The 20507-nt window shown below is 36.0% G+C and overlaps 1 pseudogene; it reads right to left on the bottom strand.

Annotated features, from left to right (window-relative positions):
- Window positions 1-366: 366 nt before the first annotated feature.
- LOC102743070 (prefoldin subunit 1 pseudogene) lies at window positions 367-897 on the bottom strand (annotated as a pseudogene).
- Window positions 898-20507: the final 19610 nt, after the last annotated feature.

Here is a 20507-nt window from a genome sequence, read left to right as displayed (position 1 = left end):
TTGAAAGACTGACTCAAAGGAGAAAAGAAGCAGGAAAGGCTTCAGAGCAAAAGGAACAGAGCCAAAGCTCTGGACAGGACAGGGGGGAGCTGAGGTTGAAAGCCTCTGCCTCTCTGGCCCTCTGTTCTCTTCCTTCGGCTGGAGAGAGCAAAGTGGGCTGGGGAAAAGATGCCTTTTATTGGTCTAACCAGCAAAACTAGTAGTAGGCTCCAGTAGAGCTCCCTTATCTGTCCTGGATTGCATCTTCCCTCTCCTGGGAGTTCGTGACTCACCCCTGGCTCTGCTCAGGATGCAGGGGTGGCAAGCAGAGCCAGGACAGAAAAATAGAGTTGGAATCAAAAGGTATCAAGGTGACACAGAAAACACAGGGTTGGAATCAAAAGGTATCAGGGTGACATAGAAAACACAGGGTTCCAGATCATTCAAATAAAGTGTCCATCATGACAAAAGAGAGGACATTTCACCACACAGTCCCCTCTGCCCTTGCCAGGAATGGGAAGGGGCAGGAAACTTCCACTAAATGTTTCCTACTGTGCCCTTCTTACCATCACCACCTCCTGGATTTTGTCCTCAGCTTCCTTCACACTCCACTCCAGGTAGAATTTTTTCTGTTCCAATTCTTTAATTTTTTTCTTCTGCTATTTTCTGTTTCTCTAACAGCTGATTACGAATTACCTCCTTGGACTGAAGAATAAACATTCATCCTACACCTTCATACTTGTTAGTCTCATCCACCAAAGTCATAATCTCTGTATCTGCAAGATGTGCATGCTTTTTCGTTCTGTTTAGCTGTTCTATTTGTAGGTCTTTCAGCTTCACCTTCTGTTAAGTGTCAATAACTTTGTCTTGAAGTTTTGTGAAGGCCTTCTTCAACTTCAGATCCATGGGAGCCACCATCTTGGTTCACTCAATGCCCTTGCACAGTGGGAGAAAGCCAGAAAGGACTATCTTTATTATTTATTATACATAATAAATAAATAAAAAAGAAGCAGGCTCCCTGCTGAGCCGGGAGCCCGATGCGGGACTCGATCCCAGGACTCCGGGATCATGACCTGAGCTGAAGGCAGTCGCTTAACCAACTGAGCCACCCAGGCGCCCTATTTTATAAGTATCTTAAGGGTACTTATAAATATTTCATTTCCCAGTTGGTAGTTGTTATGTTATTATAAGACACAGTTTGATTACTCAATCTCTCACTATAAATAAGACATCAACTCTCATAACATTTATTTTATTGTTATGATTATTGCAACAGTCATAAAAACTAATAAAACTCAAAAAATATGTTTACAGAACTTCAATAATTACAAAGACTTTACATGTATTTCATCACTGGATCCTCAAAACAACTCTTTCAGGTAAGATATCATTATTTTGATTATTCCAACCATATGCAAAAGTGGAGATGAGGTGGCTAAGTGACTAATTAATAGGTTGTGTTGGGACGAAATTTTGAATTTCTGAATGTAAATCTCAGAACATCTCATTGCATAATGTGATACATCATATCGTGCTTAACCAGAAGGTTAAATGATTCCTTCACAGAAGGAGTTCTGGAAACAACATAAGAGAAAAGAAACAATGGCTGGTTTCTCTGAAGATTTTATTATGTGTTACAAAACAATTACAACCCATATGTTTTAAGATAGATCATCAACTTCTTAATAAATCATCTTCTGTTGAATCGTCTTCTTGAAAAAAACTTGAAAAGTTTTTTTATGTGAGTTCATGTATTATAAGAACACTGTGCAAAAGATTTAATTTTAGCTTTATTTAAAGAATTGAAATATTAGCTGTCCTCATATTTAGATATGAGCTTATGCAAAATTCCAGACAAAATCTTTGTTGGATTGGCAGATGTGGAGCCAATGTGGCAGTAGGTCTGGGCAGGGTCATAGAGTTCATCACTTCATTTAATGTATGCCAAAATTTTAAGATGTCCTCCATTTGCAGAGCAGTCTTACAAAAAAGGAAATACAGTATATTCCTCTACCAGCATGAAAGTGACCAAGTCAACCCAGGATACATTTGCCCCTTGCAAAGAATCCACTGCCCATTTATCTCTTTCAGTGTACCACCTAGCAAGCGCTACCAGGGCTCAGTAAGGTCATCAACCGAAATCATCATGGCAACACAACTGATTCCTTATGCGCAAAGAAAATTCCTCAAACTGCTAATGGACAATTAAATATCTCAGTTTCCATGTTATTTCTTTGGAAACTGAAATACACTTATGTGCTGGTTAATTGTTCAATATGACTAAGGGTTCTACTGTATCATTTTGTCATTGAATGAATAATTACTCAGAAACAATGAACATAAATGGCTCTGTTTTAAGATCACTATCTAAATTGGGAAATACTCAGCTTCAACTAATTGAATACTATACAACTGAAAGTGGAACTTAATTACATCAGAGAACACAAAGTACACTTGCTGGCAGGGTGGTGCCATAATTGGGTCAGCAGCTCAGTGGTATGATCCATGTGCTTGGTGCTTTCTCTCTGTATTCTGCCGCACTCAACAAATCATCCATACTTCCAACACGGCTTCAGCAATTCCTGGCATTGCTGAAAAATGATCATGACCACATCCTCTGAAAGAGGAGAGAATTTCCTCCTCTGAGTTTGCTTTTATTAAAGAAGAAAGCTTTTCCGCATACTCAGCCCTCACTCTGAAGAGATTCACATTTCTTATTTTTCAAGAGCAAATAATTTTGCTTACTTGACAGTAATTTATGATCACAAAACAATGCAGTTCAGGAAATTACTAAAATATGTTAAAAAATATCATTTTTTCCTGGATCTCATATCTAATGTCTCACAACAGACTGTTTTAGCAAGTAATTTATGAAGTGGTAAGATAAAGATAGTTTCCCAAAATATATAAGATGCTTGCTAAGAATTAGTGGTTAGTGAAAGAATGCCAACATACTTTTTCTTTCCCTGAGTGTGGTTATACTGCTAATTTGAGGAGCATTTATGTAGAGTTAATATTGATGCAAGAGGCAGTTTTTAAGTAGCCCATGTGTCCATCAATAGATGAATGGATAAAGATATGGTGTATATATGTGTATGCACACACACACACATATATACACAATGACGTATTATTCAGCCATAAAAAAGAGAATGAAATCTTGCCATTTGCAATGATATGGATGGAACTAGAGATCATCATGCTAAGTGAAATAAGTCAGTCAGAGAAAGATAAATTCCATATGATTTTACTCATATGTGGAATTTAAGAAACAAAACAAATGAGCAAAGAAAAAAAAAAGAGAGAGAGACAAGCCAAGAAATAGACTCTTAACTATAGAGAACAAACTGATGATTACCAGAGGGGAGGTGGGTGGGGAGATGGATGAAATAGGTGATGGGGATTAAGGAGTGCACTTGTCGGGATGAGCACTGGGTGATGTATGGAATTGTTGAATCACTATATTGTGCACCTAAAGCTAATATAACATTGTATGTTAACTATTAAAATTAAAAAAAGGCAGTTTTTGTGTAATCATTTTGAGCATAATCTTAGACTTATGACTAATTTACCTTCCTCTGTGTATTAGTTTCCTATTGCTTCTATAACAAATTTCCCTGAATTTGGTGGCTTGAACAACAGAAATTCACTCTCTCACAGTTCCAGAAGTTAGAAGTCCCTTTGGAGGTTCAAGAAGAGAATTTGTTCCTTACCTTTTCTAGCTTCTGGTGGCAACTAGAATTTCTTGGCTTGTGTTGCATCATTATAGTCTCTTCCTCCACAGTCATGTTGCTTTCTCTTCTGTGTGATTTGTGTGATAAAGGGAGAGCAAGGTGAGGGAATAGAGCTTAGATATAAGGAACTGTGTGTAGGCTTGATGAGGATAAAGCCCTTGTTTATTTTGCCCACTGACATGACTCAGGCACCTAGAAGAGGACCAAGCATGTATAAGCATGAGATAAACATTTGTTGAACAAATGAACGAAATCTAATGTCTTGAAATACAAGTTGGGCTTGGAAGCATATGAGAATAGGAGAAGATAGAGAGAGGGAGTGAATAATGGTAAGATTAATGGATTCTAAGTGTCAGAGACTTAAGGGATACTTAAGTATTTAGATGTAGGTGAGCTACTTAACATTTTTGAGGGTTTTATTTTCCTCAAAAATAAAATTGCAATATACAGTTACATGGAATCACTGCAATAAATTAAGAAAAATGCTTAGCACAGTGTCCAGCACATAGTGAACACTCTGCATATTCTCTGTCATTGTTATATAGAGGGGGGGGATATGTATTATTTTCATTTTAATTCCTTGGCTTTAAAAAAAACCCATTTGTTGGCACCATATATGCCTGGATATTCCTATACATTATTGCCAAAATAGTACTTTTATGATTAAAATAAAAGACAACTTATTAAATTGAGAAGAAAAAATTTAGTTAAATACAGGGACTTAAGTTTAGAGGCTTCCAGGAAAATCAGAGTTCTTTTATTATTTAAAACCCAAATTGGCATAAACTGATCCTCTAAAATGTTAGCATCCTAGAATATATAAAACCTTTCTAGACGTTTCTTTCCTAGGTTATATATTTTATCAACCTGTGTCTACAAGCATTACCGAACTAGAGCCAACCATGGTGGTTGAGGGCATAAGCTTTAGTAGAGTGGATTAGATTCCATGTAACTAATACAGATCTCCCTGAGAGATATGAAGACTGATTAGAGTTGTACAAATACATAAGGAGGCTGTGTTCTTCAGTTTCTCCTGCTCACTTGCCATCTCTCCAACATTCACTTTTAATTAAAAGATTGGTGAGTAGTTTTGTAAAGAAAAAAAAAAAAAAGAGAGGAAGTTCCTGTCTACTTCTTTGGTTTCAGAGAGTGTGGTTATTCAAAGCAAGAACTTCTTGTCAGAAAGACTTGGATAAAATAGAGATCTCATCTTTTCATACATGTGTTTTTTTCTTGACTTGTATATTGAAATTATAAATCAGTAAGAACCATGGTGAAATTTGCTCTATATTTACTGTTTTAAGGTAGGCATCATTTTTTTTCTGTGTATTTGATGTCTTTTTTTTTGGTATGTTTATATTTAATATCAGGTTCTTGACTGCAATTGAGTTAGGTTTAAATGTTGAATCTCTAAGTTAAAGTGGGTCACCTTGCTTTCCCTATTTCCTGGCCATATCCAATAGTCTTCAATACTCTCTTGATCTTCTTTATTCAGGTTAGCTAATTACTGAACTCAGTTGAACAGATAAGCAAAAAATACTTAGATTCTAAGGCCAAGAATATATGAAAATTTTACAGTGACTTGGAAAGAGCACTGAATTATAAGATATGGGACTTGGGTCTTTATTGTAATTCTGCAGCTAACATATTTGGGGTTTTATTTCCTTATGTTTTATGTGAGAAGTTAATCTTGAAGGTCTCCAGTGGTCCCTCCTATGTGCATATTCTACCTGGGTCACATGAATATGGAGTGATTATTGGATTGATCTATGAATTTTTGCATGTGTCATAGGTCCTAAAGACAGTCAAAAACTAATGATGTACTGTATGCTAACATAATATAATAATAAAAAAACCCAGAAATTGACTTACCATATTAAAAAGAGAGAGAGTGGGAAAGAAAGCTAAGGCCAGGTATGAGTGTGTGTGTATGTGCACGTGTGTGTGTGTGTGTGTGTGTGTGTTAGTATGTGTGTCTTTAAATTTGGGAAAGGGACAAAGGGAAGTCTCGAGCCAACCCAGGGGCATTGGTTACATTCTAGGCAATAGGTAAATCCTTGAAGATTTCAGACTCATCTTTGTCAAAAGGCAGCTGAGGAAAGTGGAGAAGGATTTTCTTCCCTCAGGAATAAGACGTAGGCTATTCTGTCAGTGACCTCTATTCCTGCCTCACTTCATATTCCATCCACAGAGCCTTGAAGACAAAGGCAAGGTCGAGGCATATCTCAACCATGCCTCAAGAGACACTTGCCTTAGGGCGCCTGGGTGGCTCAGTTGGTTAAGCAACTGCCTTCGGCTCAGGTCATGATCCTGGAGTCCCGGGATCGAGTCCCACATCGGGCTTCCTGCTCAGTGGGGAGTCCGCTTCTCCCTCTGACCCTCCCCCCTCTCATGTGCTCTCTCTCTCCTCTCATTCTCTCTCTCAAATAAATAAATAAAATCTTTAAAAAAAAAAAGAGAGACACTTGCCTTAAATCACACAAAAAGAAAATAATTTAGTAGTAATTAAGTAAATTTACAACTTTTTTTTTCACTTTGTGTGGTAAGCAGATATGAATTTTGATTGAAGAAGCCATTTCCAAAATCCCTTTTAAGAAAAAGTATCTACATTATTATTTTACATACATTCAGATAAAAATATGCATTATATTTAATAATTCTAGTCCTAAAGAAGACAGAATAATGATTTGAATACCAAGTATATTTTAAGGTCACTGATTTTATTCTAATGATAAATTCTGGAATAAATAAACCAAAACTATATATATATATATACAAACACACTATGTTTGTGTGTTTGTGTGTGTGTGTAAGATGCCAAGAGTTTTTTTTTTAAGCCAAGGAATTAAAATGAAAGTAATACATATCCCTCCTCTATGTAGCAATGACAGAATGTGCAGAGTGCTCACTATGTGCTGGGCACTATGCTAAGCATTTTTCTTCAGTTACTGTAGTGATTCCGTGTAGTTGTATATTGCAATTTTATTTTTGAGGGAAAAAAACCCCTCAAAAATGCTAAGTACCTCACTCACATTTAAATATTTAATTTAAATATCTCCTATAAGCATACATAGGTATATTCACACACACACACACACACACACACGTATAAGAGAGAGTGAGAGAGGCTTAATGAAGAGAAAGATATCTCTTGCTCCTGTAATAATAGCACGGGGAAAGAAATCATGTCAGAGTAGCTGGATAACCTTCTTTTACACAGTTTTTCAGTCTGACTGAGACTCTGCCATCTTCAACACGTGGCTTCCTAGGTCATTCTGTTTGTTATCTTGGATCCATCAAGCTAGAAGGAGAAAGAGCATTAAGGAACACTTGCAGGATGTTTTTTATGGGCCAAGTTCAGAAATGATTAATACCATTTTTGCATAACGGTCCATTAGCTAGAAGTCAATCCCATAGATGTACCTAACTGTAAGAACCTGAGAAATATGATTAAGCCATGTGCCCAAGAAGAAGAAATGTGGATTTGGGTGACTTATTAGCAGCCTCTGTGTGAATGTTATATATGATAATTCTGATTATGCAAAGAAAACAAATGTCAGTGATTTATTAGGACAACTTTTATACTAACAATATTTTAAGGTCACTGATAATTCAATAATCTAAGTAGGTTAGTGATTTGACATGGTTACTGTTAAAAGTAAAATATAACAAATCATATAAGCAACTTAGTACGGTAGAATTTTTATTATGAATACTTACTGATACCTGTTTAATGATTGTTATTATAATGGAATCATAATGATAATGGGGTTTTTAATTTAACCCAATTGGATATTTTAAGTAAACAAATAATTTACATGTACAATCTACATCATGTTATGTATATAATGGTATTGTAATTCTTTTGGAAATTTCCTTTACCTCTTCTATTTAGGTTGTAAATTTATCCAATGCAAAATGAATGTGCTGTTATTCTTGGTATGTATCACAGAACATATATTTTTATTGATAAATAGCATGTTTTTTTATACAAAAATATTTACTCTTCCTTTTTAAATGAGAAAATCAGGTTCTGCACAGGAGTTAAATAACATAATCATAAATCACACAGACAGATCTTCTGAAGACACAAATTAAGTTTCAAATTAAGACCACTTTCAAATTGCTCATATATATCCCTAATTATATACCAGTGACATTAATTTCTATTTCTATCTTCTTCGAAAAAGTACAATATATCAAATGAAGATGGTCTCTCTATCCTAGAGAGAAATTTGAAATCGGGAAACTACATGCATTTAATATTACAACTTTAATGTGAGTAGAAAAATGCTAGTATTTTATTGAATATTACTTAAATAATTTTTAGAAAGTTGAGAAATACAAACAGGTTAAGTTATACCAATTAGGAGGAGTTTAATGATTAGTTTGTTAAAAACTCATTTGTTATGAAGGAATTTTTGAGCTTTTGATCAATCTGGAACATAATGAAACAGGAAAAGGAGATAGTAGCTAATATATCTACTGACAGCTAAGAACAAATATTAAACTCATATTGGTATGGTATCTGATATTTTTTACTTCTGCAATCCAACCTAATGATGAAAAAACACATACTACTAGGATATTTATATGCTCTTTTGGAATTTTAATAAAAATTAACATCATTTATTATCTTCCTTTGATTTTATATCATCTTAATTTCTTCTGATAAGAATTTTCCTTTCAAAAAATGCTAAAAAGTGAATTTATCAGCAATAAAACTTATGGTGATGCTAATGTTCAAAAAAAGTTCCCTTTATTTTGTATTAGTATTATTAAATTAGGCATCAAATATATATTTTTATATATTGGAAAAAGGACTTTTTCAATGAAGATAATGCTTTAAAAGAATGGTAGCATCAATAAGGAAAGAATTGCCAAGAAATTCAAGCTGCCATTAAAAATCTGTAGAGTGGGGGCACCTGGGTGGCTCAGCAGGTAAGTGTCTTGATTTTGGCTCAGGTCATGTTCTCAATGTTGTGGGATCAAGCCCCATGTTGGGCTCAGTGCTCAGCACGAAGTCTACTTGAGATTCTCTCTCTCTCTCCCCCTGCCCCTCCCCCCACTCATGCTCCCTCTCTCTCTCTCTAAAATAAAATCTTAAAAAAAAAAACAAAGCTTCCTTATTAAAAAGTATCTGTAGAGCTGATTTATATAATCCCTTGTTTGCCATTCAATTAGTAATCAAAGACCCTAGAGTTTTATTTGAATTTTTCAAAAACACAAATTTGAATGAGAAACCGCGATATTCTTGTAGGAAGTTATAGGAATTAGTTCAAGATGTATGCACAGGAACTGCCAAGCATCTGCATCTTGACTTGATTTTGTGGTACTCTATGTCTTGTCCATGTTTTATGGAGAAAATCATATGCTCTGTGAGTTTGAGATTTTATAAAGTTCTCTGGATCTCTTATAAATGTCCAAAGCCTACTATTCTAGGTTTTGATATTCTGGGTAATTTCATACATTGTGATATATTTAATCTTTTTTTTTAAAGACTTATTTATTTATTTATTTGAGAGAGAGAGTGCAATCTGGGGGAGAGGCAGAAGGAGACAGAGAGGGAGAGAATCTCAAACAGAACCCCTGCTGAGCACAGAGCCCAACCTGGCGCTTGATCTCCCAACCCTGAGATCATGACCTGAGCCAAAATCGAGAGTCAGACTCTTAACCCACTGGGCCACCCAGGTGCCACTGATATATTTAATCTTCAATAGAATTTGAAATGATGCAAAAATTGTAGCAGCAAGGGTATATATTAAAAAGGTTTGTCTCTTTGTAATGGGATAGCTAGTGCAGAACTATATAACTAGAAAACAATGTGTGTGGGAGTGTGCTTATTACTGTATATAATATATAGCATCCATAGTGTCATATTATGCTGTCATTGAGTAGATTTCAATGTGGTAGATAACAGAAGTTCCTATCAAGCTTTCTATGTTTCATCTTTTCTTTCTTAGGAATGAAGAAGCTGTCAGTATTTTCTGTTTTCCACAAAATATGTTGCACTGATAATACTCTTGCCTAGGGTAACAAAATCTCTTAAAGGATTATAACTTTTAACAGACCCAGAAACAGTAAAAAAAAAAAACAGACCCAGAAACAAATGAAAGGCAAATATATCTGGGGAAGATAACCAATTTCTGTCCTTAAAAGAAACTTAGGATAGTGTTATTTTATAGTTAAAAACATTTTTCAAATGAGTTTTAAATTGCATGTTGAAGCCAGAATGTTCTACATGGTGACCTGTACAATTACTGACCTACTTCACTGAATCTTATATACTCCAAATCTAACTCAAGTTTTGGCCTCTTCATTTCCTACCACGTTGTTTCCTAGCTCCCAGTTGCTGAGTCATATTACTCAGATTTCCAGGTTTAGCTACCATCTTCCAGGGATATATCTTTTTTCAAGAGTCATACAATGATCATTAATTCAAACCTGCTAATAGTATATATTTGGCCTTATGCCTCGATCTTACTAATTCAACTTCTGCCCTGCATGAAACCAGTTTTACTTCTATGGCTTATTTCCAAGAAGAAGCTCCACTTCCACCTGGTTTCCTTGGTGCTTGCATTCCTGCCTTGGTATTCTGACTCCTCTTTCTCTGGTCAGTTCCCCTACCTGAGGCTAGGCTCCTATCCCCCAGCTGTGGTATTGGCTAGAACTCTGCTCCAGGAACTCAGGACTCCATTTCTGTTACTTGTTTGGTTTGTGACCAGTACCATTTCCTCTATTCCCCTAATTTTCTGCATAGCTGTTGGGAACATACTTATTCTCCCTGGACTTTTGGATGTTAGTTATTTTGGAGACTTCTATTATCTGCATTGCATTTTAAACCAACAACATTTATTCCTAACAAGTACAGCAGGGGATTACCACTTTTCTACCCAACATCAAATCTTAAGATGTCCCTGAGATGAATCAGTATGTGATAATAAGCAAACACACAGTTTGGGTACCATGGAGACCCCTGGCCCACCACTGTCACCTGTAAACCTTAGCTTGGGCAGAGACTACAGTTAGTGAAGAAAGCCTCTTGTTAATTTCTGGGAGCCGCTGACTTAAGGTGATCAGCCCTCCTTCCTCAGTATTGCAGGCATGTGGGCATAATGGCAATAAAGAACCCTATTCTGCCTCAAATCCAAATTCAGTACCACTTTTGCTTTTTGTTGTGTTGCTTCAAGAGAATATACATATCAACAAAAAGCAAAAGTGGTACTGAATATATATATATATATATTACTACCTGGCATTTTCCCAGATCACTACCAAGACAAAGATTCAAATATCAATGTTTCAAACTCATTAACTGCTAGGCTCCACTTACCCCTATTCAACCTACCAAAAAATATGAAGGAAGAGAACATATGAAGAATGAAGTAAGGCACTATAATCAGGAGCTTCATCTGTTATGTCCAGGGAGCCAGGGGACCAGTTTTGCCAGGGCTGATTTCCTACAGATATTATAAGGGAATGAATGTTAACTTTGTTAGAAGATAGATATTCTCTGGAGAATATTCTGAGCCCCTATTCCATGCTATCACTCTTAAGAGAAGTTAGGTAGATTTAATTGATTTATAAATTAAAAAATTAAGCCAAAAATGTTATCTGGAAACTCCTCACACCTTATCTCAGATTTCAATCTTCTCAATATCAATTAAGTCTATCAGAGGTTTTGCTTAAGTAAGCTATCAAGGTCCCTATAAAATAACAAAATGTTTTCAGAAATACTTTTTCTTTTGTAAAAAATAAAAATAAACAGAATAAGAACAAAGTTGTGTAAGGGAGACCCATAATTTTGTGAGCTCACTGAAGGAAAAACACTCTAATATTTGTTTAAGTATCATATATATGGGGACAAGAGAGCATCTGGGCATTATGGCATCAGTCAAAGAACTAGAGATCAGGTACTGTTTGGAATTTTCCTCACAGTTTTTTCTGCTCTTTTGCCTATAATGCATTCAAATACCTGAATCTGGCTGCTAGAAATTTGCCTCTGAAATTCAGATTTATGATTCACCAGGAATAAATTATAATGTTGCCTTCCAAATCTCACAAAAAAAGAAGAAGAGGAAGAAGAAAAGAAATAAAGAAAAAAGAAAAGAACCCATCATTATGTGCTTGAGTTACTCATCCAGCAGGGCTCTGGACTTCCTGATTGTGAAGTTGTATCATGATAGAAACAATGCTCCCTCCTTCCAAAATAAGCATAATTCTAGGTGCTATGTATGGTGTCCTCTTCAGTTGTGTCTTACTAGAGTCCCTCTCCATGTTGAACTGGATCATAAGATACAATGACACTCAAGGATATAGGGCCGTGATAATAATCTTGGATCCTTTTGATTTGCAAAATGGATTGCCCTTATCTATTACCAGGTGTGATGGTTATTTTTAGGTATCAACTTGGCTAGGCTGTGGTACCCAGATACTTGGTCAAACTTTATTCTAGATGTTTCTTGATGGTGTTTTTAGATATGATTAACATTTAAATCAGGAGACTTTGAGTAAAGCAGATTACAGTTGGAGTAATGTGAGTAGACCCCATCCAATCAGCTGAAGGCCTTAATAAAAAAAGACTGTCCTCCTCCAAAGGAGAGAAAATTCTGCTGAAGACTGCTTTCAAACTCACTTTGAAGCATCAACTCTTCCCTGGATCTCACACCTGCCAGCCTGCCCTGCTGATTTTGGACTTGCAAGCCTCTGCAATTGTGTGAGCCAATTCCTTAAATTTCTCTCTTTCTCTCTCATATATAGAGGTTCTGCTTCTCTGGAGAACCCTGGCAAACATTTTAGCTGTTTTATAAATGTAAATGGTTCTAAATGGCTCTTCTAGCCAAAATTATCACCACTCAGTGGGTATAATTTCTCCCAGTCTCTTAGAGGTACACTCAATTTTTTGTTTTATTGGAGAGTTTTATTTCCTTTGCACTCAGTATCAACTTGGTGTGAATCAGTTTGTCATCTCACTTGGCTCAAGAAAAGTTGAGCAGAAGGGTTGGTTCAATTACCACTGAGTGGCTAGAAAAATTTGGATATACAAAGTAGGAGGAAAAGTACCTCTTATGAGTGTGGTACCCAGGTGATAGACTGAGGATGAAAAGGACACCAGAGAGATGTCCTGTTGCGCTCAAGTAAGCCTCACTGGGGAATTAACCAAAACAACAATAGCAACAGCAACTCTCAAACAAAAACAAAAACAAAACCAAAACAAAATAACAACAATCAAGTAAGATCTTGACTAAAATTTTGGAAGAACATGGGAAAGTTGGATAAGTTTTGTGTAGTAATCCATAGTCCAGGGCAATGTCTATTGAGAAAGTGATAAACATAAAATCAGAAAACTATTTCCATGGAAGGTAATTGCAGTATAATGAAAAGTAGTATCAATCCCAAGGTCTAGACATGGGTTCTGACTCAATAAACTTAGGCAAGTTAGCTACTTTTTCAGAATTTCAGTTTTCTTATTTGTTTCATGCTAATATTAAGGTCCTGAAATTTTAAGGAAATTTGGTGTGTAAAATACTCATTAGTTACTGAACTTGGCTGTGCAATAGACTTTAAAAGACTGTAGAGATCTTTAAAAGTGTAGTCTCCTGGATTTTGCTCCAGATATACTAAATTAAAATCCCTGAGGTGTGAAACTCCAAACCTATCCCTGAAAAAATGTCTTTAGGTGATGCTGATATAGTTGATGAAGGGATCTTTGTGATTCACTGAGCTCTAAAGTGTCTTGTACACTACATGGCCTAGAGAAAATGCCCAAAGAAAGATGAACCTGAATGAGTAGTATGAATAATTGGGTTTTATGCCTTCCTTATGTTCTTATTCCCATTCCTATTGGCTGGAATTCAAATGGGGTTATTGTTCCCACAGCAGAGTCAGCACTGACTGATACAGATCAGCACTGAAAGGACAGTGGTTTCTGCCATGTGTGAAAATCTGTCCAGCTCCACAGTTGTAGAATTCAGCGGGAGAATATGACTAGTCACAGTCAGATTTTTCTTAAAAAAGTCAATTATCAAAAGTGATAGCTAATTTTTCTGGTTTACTACATACTTTTTTCCCTCCCAGTGAGTTTCTTTAAATCTTACTGGCTATATAGAACACCTGATTATTACATGTAATGATACTCTAAGTCAAAAAGAATTCAGAGATGAGATTAAAAGCAAGACCGAGATTGCTTGATATATTAATTTTTTCAGAGCATGAATGGAGGACTAAAATATACTGAATTTCACCATATTGTCATATATAACCCAGTTTTATATAGAAGACTACTTTGTTTTATTGATTGGTCCTCTAGAGAAGACTATTTTATGTGAAAAGTCATATGTAACAAGAGGACAATGGAAGATATGTCATTATTTTTTATTAACAGGAGACAACAATGCTACCATTCAACTGAAGTAGCCCTTCATGAGCTTGGCAGTGATCACCATCCTGCTAATATTAAGCTGTTCACTATTTTTGATCACTCTTTCAATCTGGTTTCTTTATTATTGATTCCATACTCCTTCTGAAAACATTACTTTCTCAGCTTTCCTTAAAAAGTAGTTGACCTCCACTTTTGGCTCTACCAGCTTCTCCTGTGGGTCCTTTGTTTCTCCTCATATGACTTTTCCATTCTGCCTCTTTTCAGTCCACACTCCATCCATCATTGAATCCAGTTACTGTGATGGCATATGGTTTACATACCCCAACCCATTAGCTCTCCTGTCTCTCAGATTTACCACTGTGGTATTCTTTAACCAGTTTCCCAGGCTGGATAAGTTAAAGCTACCATTGATCTTTTACTCTCTTTCATTTTGTAGATCCATTCTGTCATGTTATCCCTTCATTTCAATTTTTGGAAATATTGTAAATTCACAACTTTCTTTCAATTTTCACATCTCCATTATTAAGCCATTTTTTTTTTTGCATTTTCGAAGTCCTGTGTGAACTGTTAAAAAGACAAGTAGAAGTAAACTTTTTCATTAGTTTTATACATTCAAACCCTGACAAAGGTCCATATAGAGACTTAGAATGGATACCAATCTTCAAATTTAAATAAGATTTTTGCATTTTCTAAGTCCTGTGTAAACTGTTAAAAAGACAACTTTTTTTTTTTTTAAATAAATACTTTCATTCATTTGTTGATAGAAATCTAGTCTCAGTTGGGTGTTTTTAGCCATGATATTTATAGTCAAAATCATTTTCTGGTGAAAAAAAATTAAGTTCAGTAATGCTGAATTCCATCAAGTTGAGAGTTAGGTTCAAACTTCCTGAAGTGATATTGATTATGAATAATATTTACTGTGATAAATGTCCAACTAATGAACATCTAATACTTTTCACCCAGTATGTTCATATATTGGCCCCCAAATAAATAATACATTCCTTTCCAGCCCCTCAACAGTAACCAAAAGGTAGAGAAAGGGAGGATTATGACAAGAATAATTCAAATGAAACAGTTCATTAGGAAATACTTATTGAACCTGTATATTATGCTTCCAATAATTGAGAGCAATGCTTAGGGCAAGCAGCATGTGTGGGTTTTTAACCTTCATTTAACTTTTATACTTCATTTAACTGGTGTTGCTAGAAAATACTTTTACAATCTTTGGCTAATTCATAGTCTCAAAAATATAATGACAGATTCCAGTAGACCTTCTAAATAATTTTCTACCTCTCTGCTTATACCAAGTCTCAAGCCACAAAATCAGCAGTGCAATTTCTTCCAAATATCCCAAATTAATATTGCCTATATAGAAAAATTCCTTCAAATGATTTATTCTTAACATTAATTTTATGAATTGAATAGATCTAGTAAATGATTAATGTTCTAACCTTCCAACCACTTTAGGGCAATGTTTGCACATGGTTAAACAAATAGAACTTTGCAGAGCATAATAAAATATACATCTGCTCTTTGCTTTCTTGATTGATTTGGATCGCTGTACAATCATTAAGCTGAAGTCTCTCTTAAAGGGTAGAAAGTGCTGCTGGCAGGCTCTTCCATGTTGTGGTCTGTTTGGTTCTTCTGCAGAGACAAGGATTAAGATAGAATTATAGGAAATCCTATTGAGGTAAAGACCTACTGGATAAGAACAGGGAAAATTAATTTAAGCTTCTCTACTCCTTCAACATAACCTTTTAAAATACTAGGTTACAGTGTGTTCATTTCACTTGTAATTCTGACATAAGATACTAATGGGAATGACATTCGAAAAGGGACTGCCTTGTGTGTACGAACTGTCACAGGTATGTCCTAAAGTACCTTTCCTTGTGGGTCTTAAATATGATAACATTTTCCAGGTTGTGAGCAGAGATTGGAAGCTATTAAACTCTAAGCTTGTAAGGATAAGCATCTATAATCTCTAGCTATTGGAGAGTAAAGAGTTCTGGAGTTCTAAAATGTTGATTTATAGATTTATATATTAACTCAGCACTATTATGGATATCATCATTTTGTTGTGGTTGCTTTAATGGACATGGAGTCTTAAAAAGGTATCACTGTTGTTCAAATCCTTTAAAAAGCCCATATAATGACACCAACTGATGCTTTAAGAAGAGGAGAGAACAGTGTAGCTTAAAAGCATCCCTTCAGCTCATGACCCCTGCATGTTGGGCAGCCATAGATGAGAGGCCCCCTGACCCAACCGTAATTCTTTTTTTTTTTAAATTTATTTATGTTTTGATGTAGTGTTCCATGATTCATTGTGCATAACACCCAGTGCTCCATTCAATATGTGCCCTTCTTAATACCAACAACCAGGCTAGCTGGTCTCCCTACCTCCCTCCCCTCTAGAACCCTCAGCTTGTTTCTCAGAGTCCACAGTCGCTCATGGTTTGTCTCCCCCTCTGATTCCCCCGCCCCTTCATTTTTTCCTTCCTACTGTCTTCTTTTTTTTTTTTTTATTAACATATAATGTATTATTTGTTTCAGAGGTACAGGTCTGTGATTCATCAGTCTTACACAATTCACAGCACTCACCATAACACATACCTTCCCCAATGTCTATCACCCAGCCACCCCATTCCTCCACCCCCCACCACTCCAGCAACCCTCAGTTTGTTTCCTGAGATTAAGAATTCCTTATATCAGTGAGATCATATGATACATGTCTTTCTCTGATTGACTTATTTTGCTTAGCATAATACCTTCTATTCCATCCACGTTGTTGTAAATGGCAAGATTTCATTTTTGTTTTTTTTAATTTAATGAATTATCTTATGTTAATCAAGATACATCACTTCATTAGTTTTTGATGTAGTGTTCCATGATTCATTGTTTGCGTATAACACCCAGTGCTCCTTTCAATACGTTTTTTTTGATGGCTGCATAATATTCCATTGTATATATATACCACATCTTCTTTATCCATTCATCTGTTGATGGACATCTTGGCTCTTTTTATAGTTTGGCTATTGTGGACATTGCTGCAATAAACATTGAGGTGCACGTACCCCTTCGGATCCCTACATTTCCCTACTGTAATTCTAATACACACACCAGTTATGTGTTCCTCACATAGTCAATAATACGGCCCATTTTGTATATAAGGTTATAGAAGTTGAGAGAATTTAAATGACTTCTCCAAAATCATAGACAATCAGTAGTGGAGCTAGGAGATGAATTAAAACCCTCCAAATCTACTCTTGTTGAGGTATTTTCTAGTAGTGGCAGGTAAATGTGTAGCTCAGATTGCTCTCAGGAATTGAAAACAGAAAAAAGGAGAAAAAAAAAAAAAGAGCAGAAAGGAGAGAAACAGTTCCTGGAGTTTGGGCAGAAATACCTCTGATGCCCTGAAATGTCAGCAAGCCTTCAAATTCCAAGACCACAGATATGTGGCATGCATGAAATGGCCTCTGGCCAGGCAACTGCATCCCCATCCAAGGAAAGATCTGTCCTGGTGCTAAGAGAATCAAGTGGGGGATGGGGCATAAATGGCTGGTGTGCCCAATAAAATGAAAAGGCCCTCATCTTGCTTCATCACCTCTCTTACTATTTTAACCAAACTTTTGGAAGCCATGGGTAATGAAAGCATCCAAAAAATGTTTAAATAGTTGCTGTATGAAACAGGCTGGAAAATGAGGATGGAAAGACAAACAGAAGAAATGATACAGTGGGTCTGTGTGTCCTTCATGCTCAGATCACTGGAAACTTCCAGGGAAGATGGAAGATTCTCAAGAGCAATTGTCCTGGGGTCCTTTTTCCACGTGTCTCTATATTTTGATAAGGCCTAACTATTTTAGCCACTAATGGGGAAATAAGTAACAGAAAGGGGTGGGTAGAAAAAGTCAGAATTAATACTTTATACATGTCCTCTTTGCTTCAATAAGAGCTGTGTTAAATTAACTCAAAATGATTTCAGGTTTGGCCAGGAAGAACCTGTGTCTTTTCCACTTACTGATCATTTCTAATTCATTTCTCTCTTTCTCTTTTCTTTATTGATATGTATAGTTGGGGCTGGTAAGGGCAAGAAGGAAAAAACAAGACTGCAGTTTTAAAGTTCCAGCCCATTTTCCATTTATTCTTTTTCTTATGAAGAGGCATGTAAAAATGGAAAGAAAATTAAATATACCCGGATTTGAAATAAAAATTTGTTACATGACATAAAGAATGTACAATATGCATCAAATCATTAGTACAAAAAAGTCTTTCATTTGATGTAGTGTTTGAACATAATGTGTATGTGGTACATGTGTGAGTGTGTGTGTGAATTGCTATTCCATCTATCTTTCTGTCTAATGGGTAAGTAAAATGGACTTCACCCATTATCTCCACTTCCAGGCAAACCGAAACTTTGCTGATATTGCTGCTAAGTGTGCATATGTTCTATAAAAACATACTAGAATAATCTATGTTGGATTCACCAAGAGTAAGTACAGCTTTCTCTGAGGATAATTGCCTAAAAGAAAGTGGCAAAAAGATGTGGAGCTTCTTACTCTCTAATCCAAGTCTGGTAAGAAGATGATGTAAGGGGTGCACCTGGGTGGCTCAGTCGGTTAAATGTTGGACTCTTGATTCCCACTCAGGTCCTGATCTCAGGGTGGTGAGATTGAGCCCCATGTCAGGCTCTGTGCTTAACGCGAAGTCTGCTTCAGATTCTCTCTCTCTCTGTCCCTCCCCCTGCTCTCTCTCTCTCTCGAATAAATAAATAAAAATCTAAAAAAAAAAAAAGATGATGATATGAGAGTGCTTTGAAAACCATTGTGAGAGGATGCCTTGGAGATCGAACCATGGGTCCCTGTGGTCTAGGCAATAGAGATGAGTACTTGCCTTATTCAGGTGCCATCTGTACAAGACTTTCAGTTCGGACAAATTACAGGCTATGGAGTGTGTAGAAGTGGTAAGGAGAGAGTTTTTACTAATAACCCCAACTTGAGGAGGTTGCTGGGCAGGACCAAGCAATTCAGGTGATGTGTGCACAGCAGCATACCCACAGAGTAGAAGGTGAATGGGAAGAAGTGGCTTCTGAGGGTGGTGCTTGTCTCAGAGATGAAGGATGGCAGCATGGGTGGGGGAAGTAGGGGGTACCAATGAACCTTCGAAGGCACCGCCAGGGAATAAATAGCCAGAATTTGCAATTGATACCCCGCAGAGGTAGGATGTGCCCCTTTCTCTCTCAAGGCTCCTCTCTTGTAGCATAACGAGTGGGCAAGGGAAGAAAAAGAATAATAAACATGCATGCATGCATGGGCATACACAAATACACATCTGTGCATGCACAAATTTACATACACATTCCAGCCTTCTTGGTCACTGCCGGATTTCAAGCTCAGGTCAGGAGGCCAGGGCTGGATTTGTGTGTATGTCTCTGCGTGTGCATAGAATTTTCTAAACAGATGTGAGATTAAGGTTTAGATTTGAAGTTTGACCTTGGCTAACCTCAGCTTGAGAAAATTCACAAAACATGTCTGGCCATATAATTTATATTGTGACATGTACATACCAATTGCTCATACATAAACAATCTAGATACCTAAGTTTGTTTGTTCTGAATATACCTCAGAAGAAACATGTTTGCATTATAACATACACATACAACACATTTGCACACAACAAAATTTTGTTATTTAAGTAATTTGCTGATGTTTATAATCTTTATCTGTAAATGACTAAATTCAAAATACAATGAAAATTCTTAAATTGCCTCACTTTTTTTGAATTGAGAGGAACCCATTCTGTGAGATTTGCTGGGTAATCATCAAAGACTTTTTCCAAATAATAGAGAAAGCTAACTTGTAAATAGCTTTTGCTGCTTGGCATTTACACTTTCATGATAAATGTTAGATTTAAACAAATCTTTTATCTATGCTACGTCTAATTTTATTTGTAATCTTTCTCACTGTAATAAACATGATTTTCATACTATTCAAATATTATTTTTAGTAGATTTATCTTGTGACCATATGATTTTCAAATTTTTAAAAGAAAGGTAGGAGGACAATTGTTTAATGATCTTTCACTAAACTGAATGAAAAATTGGGATGTGAATAATGGACATTATTACTCGAGGAAAATAAAAGAAGTGACGGGCTTCAAAATATACACATGTAATCCACTCACCATTATAAGCAACTATTTACTCGTAGGTGTCCCATCAGTAAATTATGAGCCAAGAATAATTCCAGGAATGAGGGGAAAAATATATGGCAAGACCACTGCCTGCAGTCAAAACTTAACATTTTTTCTCTTTAAACAACGTGTTATTATGTTCAAAACTCAATTATTTATTCTCATTCCTTCCTAGGAAAAACACCGTTGAATAATAACTTGTCACCTGTATTTGGTTAGCTATTCTC

This window comes from Leptonychotes weddellii, chromosome 1, assembly GCF_054177405.1.
Source record: "Leptonychotes weddellii isolate Sample4059 chromosome 1, ASM5417740v2, whole genome shotgun sequence".
In the NCBI taxonomy this organism is placed as follows: domain Eukaryota; kingdom Metazoa; phylum Chordata; class Mammalia; order Carnivora; family Phocidae; genus Leptonychotes; species Leptonychotes weddellii.
Note: the sequence above shows the minus strand (reverse complement) of the source record. Positions and strands in the feature narration are given on the sequence as shown.